Here is a 23,395-nt window from a genome sequence, read left to right as displayed (position 1 = left end):
CTTGGGTCTTACACAGTGACATTATATGACCCACGTACCAAAGGCACATTTAAACTTAATGGGCAGTGATTGAAGCCCTACATTTCATATGCCTTACATCCTGGTGAGTGCGAGGTCTGAGATCTCGCAAAGGAGTAGAGTCTGAGCAGAATGATGTATTATATGCATATAGTAGGATTAGAATTTTCAGTTTCAACATTTTTTATTTGAATTCAGATGTACTTACATTTGCTTTGTTGTCATGTAGGCTTATCTGACATTTAGTGTATGAGTACTAGTTACCAAGCACATGACACGGCTTTTGAATTAAATAATTGGCGAGATCAGCAGAAAACTAGGCATTTGCATATGCTTAGTAGTAGAGCGATATCAAGTCAAGCATCAGCTCAAGAGGCCCTGCGTATATCAGGTTGCATCTATCATTTCTCCCATATTTATGTTATTTTCTTTAGTGTGCATCTACATTGCATTCTTACATTTTTGCATGCCATTAGGGACAGCGTCATTCAAGCATTGGGGGGGGGGGGGGGGTAGATACACACTATTTGTTTTGTTTTGTTCTGTTTATCCTGTTCAGGTAGCTAAAACTCATAAAATTAGGCATTTAAGAACTTTTTTTTAGTATATATGAATGTTTTTGACATAATCTGACAGTTTAGATATTGTTAAAAGCCCCATAAGGAAAAAAATTTTGAACAAAGCTAAAAAGATTGATTATTTATGTAAATTTCAAAGAAAAGACTGTATTTGAATGTGAAAAGCTAATTTTGAATCAAAAAGTCTAAGTATGCACAGTTGCAATAAACTACTAAGCAAATGAAAAATAGAAAAAAAAAAAATTGAGCTCAAAAGTAAAAGAGCATGCATTAGGTTGTTTGGATATATTTCATAATCTTTAGTAGTTGGGATCGGATGCAATTTGAAGCATTTGAATTTCATATCAAACAAGAGAGTGAAAATCTTCGTGATTCTTAGTAGCTGAGAGCAAACACAAGTTGAAGTGTTTGAATCTCATGTCGAAAAGGTAAATGAAGGAAGTCACTTTTGTGTCCTAGTCAATATTTTTGGCATATAGTGAAAAAGTATAAAAAGATATTGGCAATGCACAGGTTATAAAAGCAGACCACACGCAAGCCATAAAATTGAAAGAAAAGAAAAGAATAAAAAAATAAAAAAATTGAAAAACCAAAGAAGAAAGAGAATGAGAGCTTAATGAAAAATTCATTGCTTAGAGGTAGTATGAAAGACTGTGCAAAAAAATATACAAGTGATGAGAAATGAACAATAACATGATAATACATGATTTTTTGAGAAAGAATCATAGATAAATACAATTTTTAGAAAAGTGAAAGGAAAGGTTTTTATCGTGGAGGCGTAGAATCTCTAAATGTGTTCTGAGAATAAAAATTACATAAAATATTTGTTAAAATTAATTTCTTAAATTGCCTAACATTTTTTGGAAAGAATTTGAATTTCTGCATGACATTGATCTTTGTGGGTAGCATCGTTGCAAACCCTCATGAGACCTTACTCGTCCACTAGGGTAACCCAAAGGTTTAAAAAGGGTTTGTTGCACAAGCTAAATGCAACTGTGATTCCTATGAAAGTGAGTTAGGTCATTTATAATTTGTATTTTTTGGCTAGTTCGTATTCTCATAGCTTGGGTAGTGTAAATTGCTAGGGACTAGCAATCATTCTATCATGGGGGTATTTGATGATGCATGAATTGCGCATCAACATATTATTCATGCATTTCAGTATCATTTATAGGTTTAAAACCCACACTTAGATGCATTTGCGCATGAATGATCTACGGTTTGAATTTCACTTGAATTGGAGTTAAATTGAGTAAGTTATTGTATTTTTAGTGCATGGGTTCAGACCTCGAGGCAAATCGAATCAAGATCCGATCCAAATAGCCATTTTGGGCCTTGGATCAATGCATAAGCACCAAAATCCAACCCAAATAGGATCCAAACCCACTTTGGAAAATAATTGCAAAAACCCTCCTCTCAAAAAGGTGCCTAGCAATAAGTATCCTTTTAATCTCCTTTTTGGAAATTCTAAAAATTAGGGTTTTTACTATAAATAGTAGCATAAAACCCTAGGCAATCATTTTTGCCTAAGGATTTGTGCCCAGCAGCTCTAATCTCTCTCCTCTATGCCTCTCTCTTCAGCAATCTCAAATTTCCCTCTCCTTCTTCTTGAGTTTTCTTGGGTTTTCATTACACCTCCCTTGCCCCCCCCTATCTTCACCATTTCTTCTTCTTCTTCGTATTCTTCTATTTCTTTTCATTCTTGTTAGTTGTTGAGTGTTATTTGTTGTGTTTTGCAGGTATAGCAGGCTATGGAGGGCGCTTCTTCCAGCTAATGTGCCATCTACATTGCTAGGAAGGCTTGTCCCTTCTTTCCGGCTTCTTCTCCACCCGAGCTATGCTTGGTTTCACTCCATCGATCGGCGCACCTCCCGAATGCAAACTTCAACAACTTGCAGCACCATGGCATGATAGTAGCAGCACCTTTAGCAGGCTATTTGGCACAGCTTCCTTGGCTTGAACCTCTCCCCACTACCTCTCCATTCGTCGGACAACCCATGCATGAGGTTTGTTCTCGTTTTCTATCTCTTCTAGCTAAAACCGATGTATGTTTGATTTCTTTTTCGCTGTATGCATTTTCTGATTTATTTTCAGTCTTAGTGTAACAGTTGTGCTCAGACCAGCATGTTATATAGAGTCTAAATCGTGTTCTTGATTAGTGTTTTTCTTGGTTTAATATTCATCGTGGGTGGTTTTCCTCTTGCCGGTTTTGGCCATTTAGCAATAGGTGTTCATTTTGCATATTATGCATAAATTAGCATAGTTTTAAGCATTTATTAGTAGTTTAGATTTTTGTAGCTTGTTGTGTTTCGATTAGCACTTTATTTGTAGGTACGTTGTAGCCCTCATGCCAAAAATCGGTTAGAGTTCTTCTAACCGATTTAGGCGTTTTTCAAATAAGGGATAGTTAGCTATTTTCTGTTTTAGCAGCATATTTGTGTTAGTTTATTTTCTTATTCATGAGTTAGTTCAGTATCAGTTTAGTTTTATTCGCTGAACGTTGCTTGTGTGTGTTAGTTTAGCCTTAATGCTTAACATTGCCTAGATGCACTTACATTCTAGTCGCTTTTCGTATTGTGTAATAGATTAAGGCTTGTAGTTTGCTGTTATTTTACTATTTTTCCAGCATGTTTTGATATTAGTTAGATAGCATATAGGCTGAATTATAGTAGAGTTAAGTTAGAATAGTTTTGTTTTTTGCTTTTTGACTCTGTCATAATCGTTTTAGCCCTCCTACGCCAAAACCGGCTAGAGCCTCATCTCTAGTTGGAGTTGTCGATTTTTAAGAAAGGGGACTAATCTTGAGGGTTGCTGTTTCAGTTTGTTAGTAGTGTAATTAGTTGAGTAAATAGTATTTGCAGGTTTTAGTGAGTATAAGTAGGGGTGGCAATTGGGTCGGGTTGGCTGGTTGGCGGGTTGACCCGGCTGGTTGGCGGGTCAGCATACCTCAACCCGAACCCGACCTGTTTAATAAACGGGTCGGTTGTGGCAAACACAAACCCGACCCGTTTATTAAACGGGTAACCCAACACGACCCGCCAACCCGTTTAATAAACGGGTTGGGTCGGGTAAATGGGTTGGCAGGTTAGCGAGAGGGTCGGGTTTGGGTAAACGGGTTGACCCGCCCGCCTAACCCGTTTATTAAACGGGTTAGCCGGGTTGGCGGGTTGGCATACCCCTAACGCGAACCCGACCCGTTTAATAAACGGGTTAGGTGGGTCGACCCGTTTATTAAACGGGTTAGTTTAAGCCAAACTTGAACCTGCCTAAGAGGCAGGTTGGTGGGTCGTGTGAGGTTTTGCCACCCCTAAGTATAAGTCGCATGTTGTTTAATAGTTTAGGTCTTATTTTAGTCCTCGCGAATTTGGTTTTCATGACAGTCTCGTTACTGAAATCTAGTTGAACTTGTGATGCCTATATCCAGAGTTCCCGGAGTGATATTCACAATTCAAAAGTTTTGGTGAATTCCTGGACGAGTCAAAAATCCAACAAAACAAGAATCACTCTGTTTGGACTCCATTTAGACATTCAACTGTTCAGTTTCTGAAGGTTTGTCAGAAATTAGGGTTTAGTCTTGCGCGGGAGTAAACTTGTCATTTTCCTTCATAATTAGTTGTTATTTTTCTGTAGTTTCAGCATATAATTAGCTTAGTTACAATGTTATTTTTAGTTTAGTTTAGTTTAGTTTAATATAATTATTTTTTTGTTATTTTCATTTTAAGCGTAGTTTGGTTTAAGAGTTAATTTTTGTGTTTGCGTAGACTCAGTTTTCTTACGTATAGTCCTAATCTTTGTTGACTTTAATTTTTGTTTTGTAGGTGATACAAAGTTGTAGGTTAGTGCAATTCGTCTAATTGGTAGCATGTTATATCATTGAAATGGTGAAAATGTGCCTACAACCTAGGGCTTGAGTCACTTTGTAGTTTTTGCTTTCATACTTGTTCAATTTGATTTCATTGTATGATTACTTGTAATTGAACAAGTTTCATATTGTTAATATCAATAAAGTGTAAATTTTAGATCTATTTTGAATATATCATGTTCCCTGTGGATCAATCCATACTCTTCACGAAAGTGAAAAGTCGGTTCTTATTACTTGGTTGGCAATTTTCCAAAGTACTTTAATGAAAAATATGTTTTAAAATATCGATTACAAAAGTGCAACCACATCAGCAAGTCCTGAATGACTTATTGCGGAAGATCAAAGTGAAACTAGGCACGACTCTTGAAGACATGGCCCAGATCGTCAATCAGGTCATGACCAACGCTCCTATCACCTTTTCAGATGAGGACCTGTCGAAGCCTCATGCATTCCATAATAATGCCCTATATATTGTAGTACGAACCAGGGGAATGACCGTACCCCACATACTTGTTGATGGAAGTAGTAGCCTCAATATTTGTCCTGAAATGACCACCAAGGCTCTAGAATTAAAAGAAGAATAATACCTCCCTGATCCCATCACCATTTATGGATTCAATAACCATGGGAAGACAACAGAAAAAAAGATTTTCCTCGAGATCTTCATCAACTACTCTGTCCATACGGTTCTCTTTCATGTCGTTAATATGCCACCGACGTATAACCTCTTATTGGGATGCACATGGATTCATAATGCAAATGTGGTGCCATCCATTCTCCATCAATGCATTAAGTGGTCTAAAGGTGACATGATCACCACAATCTTGGGTGAAGATCCAGAAGAAAGCTACTGTAGCCAATGATTCCTCGACCAACCTACACTACAGACATCCCCAGCATAAAGGAAAGTGATGAGGTCGTCCTCAATGAAAGCCTCAAAATGCTAAAGTGTTATCATCACAAAAAATTTTCTCCCTCCCTCTGCGAGAGTGAGAGAAACGATTCTGCGAGTCAAACTCGACCAAAGTTTTGAAAATTTATGGGGAAATTCCGTGGAATGGGATCTGCCTGTCGGTACAAGGTTCGACCGTTCCAAGCACCTTTACCAGAGGTAATCGAACCAAAGATCAAATGTGTGCTTTAACTTGACTCAAATATCTAAATTATGCTCTATTTTCCTAAAATGCACAAAGAATCAGGCATGTGCTATGAAATTTTGAAAAGATGCAAGTTTGAGAAAATATGATGCTTGCTTTGGAAAATTGAGATGTACTTGGAAAATGACTTGGAAAAGTACTTTGAAAATGGAATTCCTGGGAAAATCATTGAATTTCATTGGAAATCAGAAATTTACATTGGAAAATGAATTCTCAGGAAAACTTGGACTTTGAGAAAATTGATTTTGAGATTTGAATTGCTTTTCTGAGGAAATGAATTTGAGAATCTTGAGAAAATCAAGAAGTTTATTGGAAAATGATTTTTTAAATGAAAATTGTATTTGAGAATTCTGAGAAACCAACTTCTGAAATACTTCAAAGAACTTTGGAAAAATCGATTCTGGGATTTAAAAATAAAATTGAGAATGTGAAAATCTTGGAAAATGATGATTTGAACTTGGGAAATGTTTTGAAATGTCATTTGAAAACTCAGAGTTCTGAGAAAATCAAATCCTGAGAAAAATTTGAGGAAAATTGATTTTTCTGAAATTGAAATTGAAAATGATGCAAATTAGATGAATGAATATGAATTTGAAAGATATTTCATTGAGGAATTGGGAAAATCCTTTTAAAATTTGGAGAAATGCAGTGCATTTTGAAGTTAGTCTTAGTGTAGACTCAATGTGGCTAATACGAAGATCATAAATCTTGGTTTTCTTCGTATTCTGACTATGGCCATAAATACGAATCCCACCGAGTTTATAAACTCCATAAGAGCTTGTGCACTTGGCATTCGTGTCAACCATAGTGATTTTGAAAAATATAAATATGCATCATACATCAGATATTAAAAATTTGCACGAATTAAACTATATGCAATGCAGTCCTATTCTAAGATGAAAAGTAACTCTTATACTAAATATTACATTGTTTTTTACATTTAATTGAATAAAGAAAATTAATAAAATAACTAAATCTTCTGCTTGAATGTTCCTGCAAAACTAGAAAAAAATGTTAGCACAGAAATGTAGGTTTTTCTGAATTTATCTGAAAATACTGGAAATTATCAGATATTATTCAGATATAAACCCAAATTCATACCCCCTTTGATACAAACATGAGAAATAAGTAATAAAATTTAAAAACAAACTTGGAAATTTGAAATTGGAGTAAAAATGACTAAAATACCCCTGATAACCTTGAAACCAGGGCTTTCTAAAAGAATTTTTGTAAAATTTAGAAATTTGAAAATAAAATATAATAAAATCAAACATAATATGATAAAATATGATGATATGCATGAAAAATTAGAAAATTGAAGTTTAGAATTTCGAAATTGAGGCCAAAATAACCAAAATGCCCCTGATAACAAGACTATGGCCTTGAAACCAGGGTTTTCTGAAATAAATTTTGCAAAAATGAAAATTTTAAATGCAAATGACATTGAAATTATCCCTAATATGATTATATATGCTTATTTACATGATAAAAATCCTAAAATAGCAAAAATATCATAAAATATCATATTTAACTTGATTTTCCCCTGATTTTCGCTTCTAAATTTAAAAATAAACTAACATACAAAGCAAATGAACTTGGATTTGAGCCAAATTTGGCATGGACACCTAGACTAACCCTAAAAAATAGAATGGAGCTCTAAAATCTATTTTTTTTATATTTTATTAATATGAAAAATAGCTAAAAATACTAAAAAATCAAAATTTTGCCTAAAATGTTGATTCTAAATTGGATTTAGGGTACCAAAATTCTATAAAAATTTCCCAAATTTTATGGAGTGACAGAAGACAGCAAGAAAAGGATTTTTGCCTTTTACAGATTCTGGTTTTGACCTATGGTCGGAGCTGGAAAGCTCCGGAAAGTAGGATCGGAATTTGGCGACTCTAGGATTCAAGGCAAACAGACAAGTTTCGGGAAAAAATATGGGAAAAATAGTAGACAAATGGAAAAATGGCTGAAATTGTGGAATACTATCCCCGACAAACATAGGAAAATTTCCTCTTTTTACAACATTGGAATTCGAGTTATGACTTGGTCTGTGGTATAGGATTATCAGAGGTTTAAATCTCTAAAATTCTCAAGCATGAGATTCTGTTAGACAGAAAAGATAATTTTAGGAAAAATACTTGAACAATCTCAAAAATTCCCCAATTTTGTGAAATGATATAAAAATGGGTTAGAAACAACTTTTATGTTGAAAGTTTTGACATAAAACTTATGGATTACATGGACACAACATATTAAAATCGGTCTATACCCTAAGAAAGAAAAAGTGGGATTTTCCCAAGGGTCTGGAAAAATCGATTTTTAGAAGGGATAAAATCTACTTGGAAAATGCCAAAAATTTATTGGAAAATAATAGGTTCCAAGATAGACTCATTGTAATTTTTTTGAGGAAAAATTGGATCATTCATCTAGGAGATTTCATGGGTTCTTGTCTGCTAAAACAGAAATTGGAGTTTCTGGAGATGTGAAATCCCAGTTTGGGATTCGATTTGTTTGAAGGGGTTTCGAAACCCAAATTGAATCAAATTTTTTACAGTAGATCACAGATAGATATACACAACTATAATAAAAATTCCAAGATTTATTGATAATATTTGTTTTACATAAAATGATGATTGAACTTTTACTCATAAAATCAAAACTTATAACAATAAATGAAATTTCAATAGGTTAAAATAAATAAATGGGATAAACATGAAATCTATATGAATCTAATGATGCAACTAAAAGAAATGATCAGGGAGGGATGAATTTTCATTTTTTGTTTAGATTAGTTGTTGAATGAGGGGGTCAATCCATTTGAACGGATGAACCACCTTATTCACCTAACCTTGTCATAACAAAAACCAATATTTTCATATTGTTTAAATCCTTAAAGCAAAGTTTTTCCTTCTTTTTTTTTTTGATTGATGTGAATCCAATTTTAATTGATTTCACGTTGTATTGGTAACATAATACAAAAAAGAGAAACCTTATATTATTACACAGCAAAAGAAAACATCAAAATGATGAAGAGAGTAGGTGATTTACCTTGGAAAAAAGGGAGTTTGGATGGGTTGGACCAGCTGTCACCAATGGAGGGGCTACAATTTGCTTGATGGAGGTTGGTACTGGTTTGTTGCCACGGTTGGAGGTGGAAGCAAGGTTGCAGCAGTGGAAACCTTTGATGTGTTTCCTTGGTGAAGATGAAGGTTGGAAGAGGTCCGGCTGGTGACGGCAACCAAGGGAGGCGTTGGACTTGAAGTTGCTGGCTGGATCGTTGGAGGTGGAGATGGTGGCTGCTGCTAGTGGCTGCACCTTGTAGATGGGGTGGCTGCTGCTTGTAGATGGGGTAGCTGCTGCTGGAGCCAAAGGGGGAACCAAGGGAAAGAGAGAGAGAGAGAGAGAGAGGGCTGAGTGTGAGTGCCTCTTGAGAAAAGCCCACCATATGACCTTCTTTTGTCTTGGACTTAGGGAAAAATCATATATTTCCCTAAGTTTTTAATGGAAGTAGACTTGATGAAAGGCAAAGCAAAGGTTTACATAGATGGGCTGGGCAATAGGGAAAGGAAGGAAGGGAAGGAAAGAAGGGGAAGAAAAGAAAGGAAAGAAAAGGAAGAGAAGAAAGGAAAAGGGGAAAGGAAAGAAAAGAGGGAAGAAAGAAGAGGGAAAGGAAGAGAAGGAGAAAGGAAAAACAGGGGGCTAGGGGGGTCGACCCCCTTGTGGGTCCCACCTTAGGTAAAAAAAAATAAATAACTAAAAAGAAAATAAAGAAAATGTAATAAAAAATTTTCTTTTTATATATAAATTAAAAGGCAAATGCAAATGGGTGGGCCTTCTCAGAGCGGGTCCAAATTCCAATTTTAAAATTCATTTTGATGATTAGAGGGGTAAAATAGCCTTTTCAGAAAGTTTTTAGATTAAATGAACTATTTTTGGTAGTTTTTGAAACAAGCTCAAAATTTTAAATTCAATACCCCGTTGTGAAACAAATCCAGTATAGAATTTGAAAATTTGAGTTTGAAAGAAATCCAGATTATTTTTCTTGAGAAAATATTTCCAAATTTAGAGTCACGGGAGTAAAAATGTCAATTTTGGAAACCCAGGGTTTGAAATTGATTTCTAAAAACTTTTAAAACTCAATTTGGATTGAAATTTATAAAACTAGAGTTCTAGACTTCGAAAATGGACTGAAATGTGATGAAATGTTATGAAATGCTGAGAAATGATATGAAATGATATGTGAAATGCTAACCTTGAATAAAGAATTTTGGATGTTAGATCCCAATTGGTAGTTGTACCAGTTCAAAAAGTGTTAAAATTGATAAAATTTGCAAAATGATTCAAGAAATGGTTTTCAGACTCTACCGAGCTAGAGTGACACATAAGATTGGGGTGTGAGCTGGATTGAACTAAAATGAACTGGATTAAGCTGGTTTTTAGAGTTTCAGAACTCGACTAGACTGACAAGGCACTGACTGAACTGACCTTTCCGACTAAATTTTCAAGAAAAGCTTCCATTTTTAGAGGAATGGTACGGAATTGTCACTGGAGTGAAGTGAATTACAAATCTGAGTTGGGTTTGAGCTGAAACAAAGATCAGTAATACTGACATGAACTAAAATTAAGGCTCAAACACTAGCTCAATCGATCAGACTCAGCTCAATTTCAGCTGAATGAGATGAAATGGGCTTCTGGACACTTGGAAATGGTTTTGAAGTGAAACTGCAGCACTTGAACTCCTGGTGAGCTCAAGCTAGACTCAGGGGAATAGGATTGACTGGGAATGACTAACTCGAAGACAATTGGCTTGGATTTGAGTGAGAAATGAGCTCATTTATGAAGAAATGATCTCATTTTGGCAAGAATGGTCAGAAATGAAAATGGTCTGTTCATTGTGAGCTCGGGTGAGCTTGAAATGATTGATATTCTAACTGTTCTGAACTGACCAATGAGCTTGGTTGACTCCGACTGACTGGGGTCTGGGATGACCTTGGGGTAAAATGGTAATTTTCCTAATGAAAGTTGGTAAAATGGTGATTTTCTAAAATTGACTCAGGGTTAGACTCCTACACTGACCTAACAGGGTTGGCACTGCAAGAGGAGTGTATTTGAAAATGAATGAGAAAATTTGGGGTGTTTACAGATGCCCCTCTTTGCTACTAAGTCGGTTTAGGGTCGAGCTTAGTGGCAAAGAAAAATACACCAAATTTGGGCTATAAAACTGCCCTAATTAGAAGGATATGATTGGGTATGAAGAAATTAGCCTTGTTGAAAATGGTAGATATGAAATGGAGAATAAAGAAGAAAAATTTACTTTAAAGAAATAAGATTCAGGTTTTGCCCTTAACCTGGATGGGATGGGAAATACCTCGTGTAAAAACGAGGCTCAGGTTTAACCCTTAACCTGACCGGAAAATGAAATACCTCATCAAGATGAGGCTCATGTTTAACCCTTAACCTAACCGGGAATGAAATACCTCATCAAAATGAGGCTCAGGTTTAACCCTTAACCTGACTAGGAATGAAAATGATGAGATTCTCGAAAGAAGAACCCATGATGGAACCTTCGGACTTCCGCACAATGAATCCGATAGGGGTTTTGCAAAAGGATGAAATTGGGGTCTCTAAAGCTTGAAAAAGGATTTGATTTTGGGCGCCTCATTGCTGAGACTAAATAACTTTTGAAATTGATGACTTTTTGCGAGAAAATGATTTGTAGCTTAACCTCAAGCCGAAATTGAACTATCTATGGTGGGACAGTGAGGACACAGGGAAGTGTGCAAATCTAAGAGCCCAAGCACTCATATTATACCAAAGAAGAGAAAGAATCTTGAAAACTCCCATTATTAAGTCCTAAAAGAGATAACAAATGGTGTCAGGATGCGCCAAAGATGAACAACAAGCTCTTGCTTCATGCTAGGATAGCTAGAAAATATTGTCAAAATGTTGAAAATTATTGTTGATTCAAAATGATTGAAAGTGATGCACATTATTTTGAAAATATTTCCTCTTTTATACCTGAAGTATTACCTCCGATTGGGCTTGACTCTGTAGAATCAAGATTCAAATTCAAATTGCTTGCCATTGGCTTTCTTTTAAGGAGGCTATCAATTTTCTTGATATGAGTAGAAAAGCGAGTATTATTGATATTGTGAAAGCAACTGGTGAAAGAATATTGATAATAGAATTTCACAAAATTTAGAGAGGATTCTTGGCAGATTTGGCAGTCTGATATCCTGGGATTCTTTTCTCATGATGATCTTTCTACACTCTTTTTTTTTGGCAGAATTGAAGCTCTCTTGGGTTTTTTGGGATTACATCATCCTTCATTTTGGAGATGTCTTGACTTTTCTCTCTCTCTCTTTTTTTTTGAAAGGGTACGTCACAAACTTCTTCATCTGAGAGATGTTCTGATCCTTCTTTTCTCTCAGGGATTATATTGACGGTTATTGGCTCTTTGGCTGGAAGTCTCTTGATGATAGCATAAATTAAATATCTTTTAGGGTTTGTCGGGAGGCTCATCGCATTCGCCTTCAACTTGGCGGTGATCTGAACTTTCTCTGGAAGGATCCGTCAGAAACTCCTTCATCTTGGAGATAATCAAAATCTTCTTTGGCCCCGGGGGTCTAACTCGCATAATTCGTCTTCATCTTGATGACAATTGAGATATCCCTTTTGTAGATATTTAATTGCAGCTTAAACGATTGAGGAAATATGAAAATGGAATGGATTTTTCTGTGTCTCCAAGGATATTTCGACTACTTTATTTTCCAAGAATGATCTTTAAAAATCTCCCATTGACTGCGATCAATACCGATCACTTATGGCTTTGCAATAACATTGAATTTTCTTTGCTGGCCATATCAAGGATTTATTCTTCATCCTTTTGGTTGGCCAATAGAAAGATTTTGAATTTTGAATCATTTTTCGCGAAAGATTTGTCCTTTCAGAAGTAATGCTAAAGGTATTCTGAGGTAATAATTTTTTTTTTTTTGCAATAAAGATTTTGAAATCAACAAATATTTAATGACAAATTGGCAAAATGCTCTTGAAATCCTTCGTGAAAGCGAGCTTTTGAAGCACGACTCAACGCATCCATGGCAAAAATTATCTTTTCATTTCCTCAGAAGAGAAGATTCAGAAATGGGAAAAAGAAATTACTCCTCTCTTCCCTGAAGAGGAGGTGTTTGCAAAACGAACTTTCGAAGAGAAATTAAGCTTTCGTCAAAACTTTCTAACATTAGGCTTCTCTTATGGATAGGGGGTCGGTAATGGTGAGGTCGGTGAATTGGTCATGAAGGAATGAGTCTATCACACTCTCCCTGAAAAGAGCGTCCTCCATGATGAAAAGGCCTAGTATGAAATTATGGTCACAAGGAAAGCGAACTTTCGTCGAAGCTCTTCCTGAACTAAGGATTCCTTGTATGAAATTGGAAATTTGTTTTGCAAACGGTTCACAAAGACATGAGTCCCTTCAAACTCTCCCTGAAAAGGGGCTAAGTGAACAAAGGATAGCATGCGAAAAGAACGAGCTCCCTCGAACTCCTTGTAAAAAGGGTCTCTCGCAAGAGAAAATAATTGAAATTGGTATTGAGTGACCGAAAAGGTTGAAATTGGAAATTGAAAATTGGAGATTAGAAATTTGAAAATTGATTGACCCGAGGGTTGAAATTGGAAATTGATTGACCCAAAGGTTGAAATTGGAAATTGAAAATTGATTGACCCGAAGGTCGAAATTGGAAATTTGGAAATTGATTGACCCGAAGGTCGAGATTGGAAATTTGAGAATCGATTGACCCGAAGGTCGAAATTGAGAATTGATTGACCCGAAGGTCAAAATTGGAATTTGGAAATTGGGTGGCCCGAGGACCGAAATTGGTATAGAGCTTGAATTCTAATGAATGGTCAGCACGAAGACTGAACCCAAGAGGTTGACTAACATGGCCAACAGGTGAGACACTAACACGAGTGCTCAAATTTTGAAAAAACACCAGTATGAATACCGGGTTTTGAAAATGCATCAATATATAAGCATTGAATTTTAAGAATGTAGCATTTCGAGCACTGGGTTTTGAAAATGTATCAGCTTGAGCACTGGATTTTGAAAATGTACCAGTTCGAGTACTGGATTTTAAAAATATACCAGTTCGAGTACTGGATTTTGAAAATATGCCAGTTCGAGCACTGGATTTTGAAATGTATCAGTTCGAACACTGGATTTTGAAATATACCAATTCAAACACTAGATTTTGAAAATATACCTTGTTTTTAAATTGAGTCTTTGAATTTTTTTTTTTTGAAAGAGACTGACACGCTCAAAATATTTGGGAATTGTGACGAGAATGATTGTCGGGGTCTCGGGATTATCCCTTATCCTGAATGGGTAATGAATTTGATGCAAATGCAAATTGATGCAAATGAATGCAATTGAATACCCATGTATGCAAATAAATGCAAAATGATGTAAATGGGTGCACATGCGTGCAATATGAGAGATTTATTTCATCCTGCCTGCATACAGAATATTTGTGGATAAAAACAAAATTTTAAAAATGCCCCAGTATAACCGAAAAAAGAGAATTTGATCAATATTGAAGAAAATTTGATGAATTACAAAGAATAAGACATGATTTAAGTATATAATTTTTTCAAATGTCGAGCATTGATAGGATCGGGCAATTCCACTCCGTTGGCATTGATGAGCCGATATGAATTGCGGGGTAATGCTTCTTTGACAACATAGGGACCTTCTCAATTCGGTGACCACTTTCCACCTGGGCGGTGCTTGAGATACGCCGTTGATCTGAGCACTAGGTCATTAACTCAGAATTTTCTTTCAATGACAGATTTTGCATATTGTCTGGTTATCCTCTGATGATATGATTGAGCATACTTTGCTATTCTGAGCCTTCTTTTATCGAGTAAATCAAGTTGTACTAGCCGTTGTTGTTGATACTGATCAAGCGGTAATTCTAGAAGTGATACAAATTTCAAGTCGGGAAAAGAGTGAGAATGATGAAAGAATCTCAGTCATATCTGGCAAAATAGTATGTTTTGGACCACTGCATTGATGCAAGGTTGAACTCTGGCATAACCCTTGATAGTAGTCGAGCTTCTATGTTCTTTTGTCTCTGAGAAAATTGTCTGATGCATCACTCTGGATAGTAGTAGGTACAGGAAAACGGACCAAGTAGCTTGAACGGCTTGCCATGCACATATGTATATCTGGGAAGAAGGCGAGCCCTTCAGTGCATACAACCATCGCATTCTGAATTCTTTCTCGAGCTGTTCTGGATAATGAGCTAACTTCTGTGAGTGCCCCATACTGTCAGTAGATCTCGATCAGGTTGACAAATTAATTTTCATTTTTCTAAATAAGCGGCCAGGACTTGCGCCCTGTCATGCGAGCTAAAGCATCTCAGGGGTCCAGACCCTTGACATTGATAAGAAACTGTTGCTCTAATGGATCTCCAGGCTGACCGGCTGGCTCGGGCAATCCCATGATCTTTGAAAATTCGTTCCAGAATATGCAAGTGCGCGGATTCTATCGATCTGCCAGTGCATGAATCAGATTGTCGTTGATTGTCAACTTTCCCACTACGGATGACAGTTCCAACCCACAATCACTCAAGTGGTCCGAAAACATACGGGAGAAGTTCTTGAATCAAGTATAGCACCACCGGAGAAAGAAGGGTCTGGTGCTAAGAGCTCGATGCTTAGGAAGACTTTGTCGCACCTCATAGGAGATGTGACCCTCAAGAAAGACAGAGTCGAGCTGACTGAATGCCATTGGATTGAAAGATAGGAAGATTGTAATTAGACTTTAGAAAAATACAAGAATTTTGAAAATTGCAGGCAGGATAAAGTGAAATGCTGAAAATTCGAAGTCCAGAGGAACGAAAGAATGAAAAATCACCTGGAGTTTTGAAGAAAAAGTGAATAATTTGGAAAAATCGTCCAGGGTTTACAAAGAAATGCTTCATAAATGGGAAAATAAAGTATTTTGGAAAATTATCCAATATTTTGGAAAAACTGGGAAAAATATGGGAAAATAAGATGGAAATGAATATCAATCATTCAATCACAAACAATTATGCACATACAACATTTCCTAAGAAGCTGACTCTAAATGCATCAATTTTGAAAGAGCTTTAGGACCCTAATCCTGACTCTAGGCTGAGATCAGCTGTGTCCAATCATGCTATGCCGATATACTCGAACCGAGGCTCGATGTACGTGGCATAAAAATTCACCTCCGGTTCTAAGCTTGTGTTTTCCCAACATCCTTGAGCACCTGCCGATATACGTTGGAGTATGCCCCTTGGTACGTGGCAGGGGGGCGTTAGCCCGAATAAGTGGCCTAGTTGTGAGGCTCTGTCCCGAACTATGGTTCTGGAAGAGAGCCCAGCAACGTAAAGACCGGGTAGACATAGGTGGGGTGGTTTTTAAAAACATGATCACATGCAGGCAAACAAAGGGCTCTAAGTACTAAAGAGATAGGATTTTGAAATATTTGAAGAAGCAAACATTGTTTTCATACAAATCCTAGATTGAGGAGTGTTGTATTTCAAACCTAAGTCTAAGTGAGCATGAATAATTCTCCTCAATTGGTCCTACCAAACCATGCCTAGTCTACATGCAATTCATGTCAGCTAGGTTCAAGCCTAGGCTCTTAGGTTCACATGATATCAGAAAGTAAAAGCTGACATTCTACGATTTTGATAATTGAACTAAGTCAAGCACATAATTGATCAGGCAAAGACAGGTCCCATCTCGGTCGCCAAACCTATTGTCATCGCAAAATTTTTTCCCTCTCTTGCAAGAAAGAAACAATCCTGCGAGTCAAACTCGACCAAAGTTTTGAAAATTGGTTTTTGAAAATATACTCGCATCCGTTTTGAAAATTTGTGGGAAAACTTCATGGAATAGGATCCGCCTGTCGGTACGATGTTCGACCATTTCTGGCGCCTTTACCAGGGGTAATCGAACCAAGGATCAAATGTGTGCTTTGACTAAGTTAAATTATCTAAATTATGCTCTATTTTCTTAGAATGCACAGAGAATCAGGCATGTGCTATAGAATTTTGAACAAATGCAAGTTTTGAAAGAATGATGTTTGCTTGAAAAATTGAAATGTACTTCGAAAATAATTGGAAAAGTGCTTGAAATTGGAATTCCTAAGAAAATCATTAAAATTCATTAGAAATCAGAAATTTGCATTGGAAAATGATTTCTCAGGAAAACCTGAACTTTGGAAAATTGATTTTGAGATTTAGATAGCTTTTCCGAGGAAATGGATTTGAGAATCTTGAGAAAATCAGGAAATTCATTGGAAAAAGATTTTTGAAATGGAAAATGGATTCTCAGGAAACTGAAAAACTTAAGAAAATTGATTTTGAGATTGGAAACTTAGAATTGAGAATGTGGAAATCTTGAAAAGTCATAATTTGAACTTGGAAAATACTTTGAAATCTCATTTGAAAACTTAGGATTCTGAGAAAATCAGATCCTGAGAAAGACTTGGAAATCCTTGGGAAAATTGATTTTTCTGAAATGGAATTGGGAAATGATTTTAAAAAATGATGCAAATTGAATGAATGAATGAATTTGAAAGGGAATTTCATTGAGGAATTGGGAAAACCTTTTAGAGTTTTGAGAAATGCAGTGCATTTTTGAAGTTAGCCTAAGAGTGTAGGCTGAATGTGGCTAATACGAAGATCATAAATCTAGGTTTCATTCGTATTTTGACTATGGCCAAAAATACAAATTTCACCAAGTTTATAAACTCCATAAGAGCTTGTACATGTGCCATTCATGTCAACCATAGGGAATTTGAAATAAATGCACATGAATCATACATCAGATATTAGAAATTTGCAGAAATCAAACTATATGCAATGCAATCCGATTCTAAGCTGAAAAAGTAACTCTTATTCCAAATATTACATTGATTTTACTTTGAATTGAATAAAACAAAGAAATAAAATAACTAAGCCTTCTTCTTGAATGTTTCTGCAAAACTAGAAAACAATGTTAGCATAGAAATGTAGGTTTTTCTGAAATTATCCAAAAATATGGGAAATTATAGGATATTATTCAGATATAAACCTAGAATCATACCCCCTTTGATATAAACATCAGAAATAATGAATAAATTTTGAAAATAAACTTGGAAATTCGAAATTAGAGTCAAAATGACCAAACTACCCCTGATGACCTTGAAATTACGGTTACTGAATTTTTTTTTATAAATTTTGAAAATTTGAAAATCAAATGAAATAAATAAAACACAATATGATGAAATATGATGATATGCATGAAAAATTAAAGAATTAAAGATTGAAATTTCGAAATTGTGGTCAAAATGACCAAAATGCCCTTGATAACAAGACTATGGCCTTAAAACGAGGGTTTTCTGAAATAAATTTTGCAAAAATGGAAAATTGAAATGCAAATGAGATTGAAATTAACCCTAATATGATATGACATGCTTATTTACATGAATAAAACCCTAAAATGGAAAAAATATCATAAAATATCAAATTTAACTTGATTTTCACTTCTGAATTTAAAGATAAACTAACATATAAAGAAAATGTACTTGGAATTGAGATAAATTTAGTATGGACACCTAGGCTAACCCTAAAAAAATAATGGAGCTCAAAAATCTATTTTTTTGTATTTTTTTAATATGGAAAATAGCTAAAAATCTAAAAAAATTAGAATTTTGCCTAAAATGTTGATTCTAAATGGGATTTTGGGTATCAAACTTCCATAAAAATTTCCCAAATTTTATGGGGTGACAGAAGACAGTTAGGCAAAGATTTTTGCCTTTTATACTCTCTGTTTTAAACCTATGGTCAGAGTTGTACAGCTCCGGCAAGTCGGATCGAAATCCGGCGACTCTAGGATTTAGGGCAAACATACAGGTTTTGGTAGAAAATGTGGGGAAAATAGCAGGCAGATGGGGAAACGGCTGGAATTGTGGAAAAATAACCCTGACAATCATAGAAAAATTTTATATTTTCACACCATTGGGATTCAGGTTACGGTTTGGAAATGGGCACACTGTTATCAGAAACCCAAATCTCTGAAATTTCTGGATATTGAAATCTGTCAGACAGAAAAGATAATCCGGGAAAATACTGGGATAATCCCAAAAATCCCCAAATTTTAGGAAATGACTGGAAAATGGGTTAGGAACAACTTTTGTGTTGAAATATTTAGCATTCAAGCTACAGGTTGAGCAAACACAGCATGTTAGGGTTTGTCTATACCCTAGCAAAGAAAAATCAAGATTTTCCCAAGGGTCTAGGAAAATCGATTTTTAACAGAGGTTAAATCTGCTTGAACAGATCTCAAAATTTTCAGATAATTAGTAGATTCCACCGTGAATCTAATCTGATTTTTAGGGGAAGATCTGGATCTCTCATGGGGGTGATTCCAGAGGTTTTCGTCTGCTAAAACAACACTTGAAATTTTGGGAGATGTGAAAATAGATGCTACCACCTTATTTTTTCGTAAAGCTTTAAATTTCAAATAAATCCAACTTTTTTACCAGAGTTTAATGACACAGAAACCTAATTATCATAAAAATACCGAAATTTATTGATGAAGAAAAGCACATGAAATAATATCTGAACTTTGCACATAAATGAAAATCTATAAATTCTAAATTTAACAGTAATAAAACCTATATAAAATGAATGAAATGATTAATGAATTGACCTTAATGCACTTTTTAAATGTGAAATAACATGAAATATATGACAAAACTAAAAACTAACAGGGATGTGATTCGCTTTGATGTTGATTTATGAAATGAATGACCAAATCCATCGAATGGATGGATCTTTCATCCTCTTAACCCATACATGAAATACATATATGCTTAGAACGAAAGATGCATAAAAAAAATGAAAATAAAGACCTTTATGACACCTAAAGCATTTTGATTTTAGAGATATCAAAGGGATGTCACAGTGCCACTTTGAAGTGGCTGCTGCTACTAACCGAGAAGGATGGTGAGCGCAGGTTGATGAGCCTCATGGCTTGCGGCTGCAGGAAGGTGGAACTGTGTTGTTGAAGACTGGATCCGGTTGAAGGAGATGCTGGCTGGTGAGAGGTGGCTGCAAGGTTAGAGGAGGTGGTGGACACCGGTGGCTGGAGATGATAGCCACAATGGAGATGGCTGCTGCCTCAAGAGAGAGAGAGAGAGAGAGAGAGAGAGAGAGAGGCTGAAAAAGGGGCAGCCGTGAGAGCCCTTTTCTTTTCTTTTTTTTTGGTTTTTTTAACTTAGGTTTTAATTGCCCTATACCTAGGGTTTAATGAGACAATGAAAGAGGAAGAGAACCCTTTACGTGAATGGCAGGGCAAGAGGGAAAGGAAGGGAAGAAGGAAAGAAACGGAAGAAAGAAGAAAAAGAAAAGGAAAGAAAGAGAAAGAGGAAGGGAAAAAGAAAAAGGAAATAAAGGAAGAGAGAGGGGGCTGGAGATTTGGGCGACCACCTTGTGGGTCCCACCTCCTCTCAAAGAAAATAAAATAATAAAAAAAATAGCAAACAAATTAAAAAAAATAAAACGAAAGAAAAGGAAAAGATAAAACCTTTTTTTTAAATAGAAATGAAGGAGCCATCTCAGAGCGGGCTCTCTTTCCAAATTTGAAATTCATTTTGATAATCATAATGGTAAAATGGTCTTTTTAGAAAAAAATTGGACGAAACGAGCTATTTTTGGTAGTTTTTGAAACGAGCTCGGATTTTGAAGTTCAATACCACGTTGCAAAGCAAATCCAGTGTAGAATTTGAAAATTTGAGTTTGAAATGAATCCAGATTGTTTTTCTCGAGAAAATATTTCCAAATTTAGAATATTGGGGGTAAAAATGTCAATTTTGGAAACCCGGGGTTTGAAATTGATTTCTAAAAGCTTTTAAAACTCGATCTGGACTAAAATTTATAAAACTGGAGTTCTGGACTTCGAAAATGAAATAAAATGTGATGAAATGTTATGAAATGCTGAGAAATGATATGAAATGACATGAAATGCTATGCAAAATGCAGACCCTGAATGAAGAATTTTGGATGATTAGACCCCGATTGGTAGTTGTACCAGTTCAAAAAGTGTTAAAATTGATAAAATTTGCAAAATGGTTTAAGAAATGGTTTTTGGACTCTACTGGGTTAGAGTGACACTAAAAATTAGGGTTTTAGCTAAATTGAATTGAAATGAACTGGATTGAGCTGGTTTTTAGAGTTTCAGAACTCAACTAGACTGACGATGCACTAACCCAACTGACCTTTCTGACTAAATTTTCAAGAAAAGTTGTCATTTTTAGAGAAATGGTACGGAATGGTCACTAGAGTGGAGTGAATTACGAACCAGAGTTGGGCTTGAGCTAAAACAAAGATCAATAATACTGACATGAGCTAAAGTTGAAGCTCAAACACTAGCTCAATCGATCGGACTCAGCTCAATTTTAGCTGAAAGAGCTGAAACAGGCTAAAATGGGCTCTTGGACACTTGGAAATGGTTTTGAACTAAAACTGGAGCACTCGAACTTCTGGTGAGCTCAAGCTATACTCAGGAAAATAGGATTGAGTGGGAATGACTGACTCGAAGACAATTGGCTTGGATTTGAGTGAGAAATGAGTTCATTTCTGAAGAAATGATCCCATTTTGGCAGGAATTGTCAAAAATGAAAATGTTTTGTTCATTGTGAGCTCAGATGAGCTTGAAATGACTGATATTCTAACTGTTCTGAACTAACCAATGAGCTTGATTGACTCTAACTGACTGGGGTCCAGGATGACCTAGGGGTAAAATGGTAATTTTTCTAATAAAAATGGGTAAAGTGGTGATTTTCTAAAACTGACTCGGGGTTTGACTCCTACACTGACCTAACAGGGTTGGCACTGCACGAGGAGGGTTGTCTGAAATGAGTGTGGAAAATTTGGGGTGTTTACAGATGCCCCTCTTTGCTACTAAGCTGGCTTGAAGACGCGCTTAGTGGCAAAGAAAAACACACCAAATTTGGGCTATAAAAATGCCCCAGTTAGAAGGATCTGACTGAGTATGAAGAAATTAGCCCTGAAGAAAATGGTAGATATGAAATGGAGAATGAAGAAGAAAGCATTTACTTCAAAAGAAGTGAGATTCAGGGTTTGCCCTTAACCTGGTGTAAACACCCCAAATTTTCACTCACCTTCCTGATATCTACACCAATCATCACATTTTGCTTCTCCGAGATCATTGGAGGGCAAAATGGTCATTTTTTGATATTGGACCTTGCAGAAAGTCCTAAATTTCATTCCCGAGTCTCAAAATTTCTCTATTTAGGCTCAGAAATATCTTCAAACTGCAAATTTTCAAAATCCTATTCTTGACAAAAAGCTAGCATTTCCAATTCCTGATTCAGAGTGGCATTTCATGAGACATGTCTTTGCATAACATCGCATGAGCATCCCATATCATTTCACTACACAGCATATCATTTTGAGATCCAGAGCTCCTGATTTTCAAAATTATCAATTCAGATTCGAATTTTAAATATTTCAAATTTGATTTCAAATCCCTGGGTTTTTCAAAATAGTTAGTTTCCCTCGTCTTAACCCCCAGGGCTCCGAATTACAAAAAGTTTTCTCAAGAAAACAATCTGGATGGTTTTTTATATTGATTTTCAAATCTCGTCAGTTGGAAAGAAGGGGACACAATTTTAAATTTAGAAGATTTTATTTCAAAACTTTTGCAAAAAGACTCTGAGTTTCTTTACAAAATCTCTGCATTTTCTTTATATATATTTTGCCCTGAAGGACCATTTTCCTTCCAAATTCTGGAAATCAGACCAAATTTTATTTCGTATTATAAAAATCCCAAAAAGAAGCTATTTCCTTGTTTTCAAATAAATGGTGTTGGACTTGCCTCGAACTGGCATCACACTCAAGGTCTCAGGTATTTCTCTTATTTTCAAACAGAGCCCACCCTGGGGTAGCACAAATTTACAAAACTTGTTTCCTTATTCTACAAAATAAGAAAGTGGGCCCACGCATAGGTGGCGCCACACTAGAATTTCCTATAAAGAAAAACAAATTTTTTTATGTTTATTTCAAAAAGCTTTCTTAACCCGGCTGAGGTGGCACCACCTTAAAAAAAAAAAACGTTTACCCATTTTTTTACTTTTTTTTATTTTGCAGCCATCGTGAAGCCACAAAAAAGGGTTCACTTTACCTAAGTTGGAGGTAAGTGAACCGAGATTTCAGAACAAAACGGTCGTCCCCTTTTCAAAGATTGGCGAGTTTCGAAATTTTTCAAAAATTTGTTTGAAAATTTTCAAATGCTTTCAAAAGATTAGGTTGAAAAGCTTCAAAATTGCCGATCTTTCGGAGGGAAGCCTCCCGAATCTTTAAAAAGAGGCCCCTTTAATCATCAAAGGGAGCCCGATTTGGAAAATCTGAGGATTCTCTCCCATCTCTTGAACCCCCTTTTCCCTCCATTTTTTTTTTTTTAGGCTTTCTTTGCAAAACCCCCAAGCAGACGTTGTGGGATTCCTCTTTTGTTGCTGGCCTCCTCTGGGTCGTTCCCTTCCTTGAACAATTGAAGAAAATTGCTACAATAGCAATAACCAGAAGAAGACCATCTTCTTCCAGAGCTCCAGTCACGGTCGAGTGAACCTGCAAGGTATACAAAAGAAATACCGCCTCCTTCCAATCGATCTTGGATATTGTTTCTCGCTTTCAAGAAACAAGTTTCTAAGAATCATCATTCAGAAGGTGCCCATT

The sequence above is a fragment of the Nuphar pumila genome, chromosome 8 (assembly GCF_984573655.1).
Source record: "Nuphar pumila chromosome 8, dmNupPumi1.hap1.1, whole genome shotgun sequence".
In the NCBI taxonomy this organism is placed as follows: Eukaryota; Viridiplantae; Streptophyta; class Magnoliopsida; order Nymphaeales; family Nymphaeaceae; genus Nuphar; species Nuphar pumila.
This window is presented reverse-complemented; position numbering follows the sequence as displayed.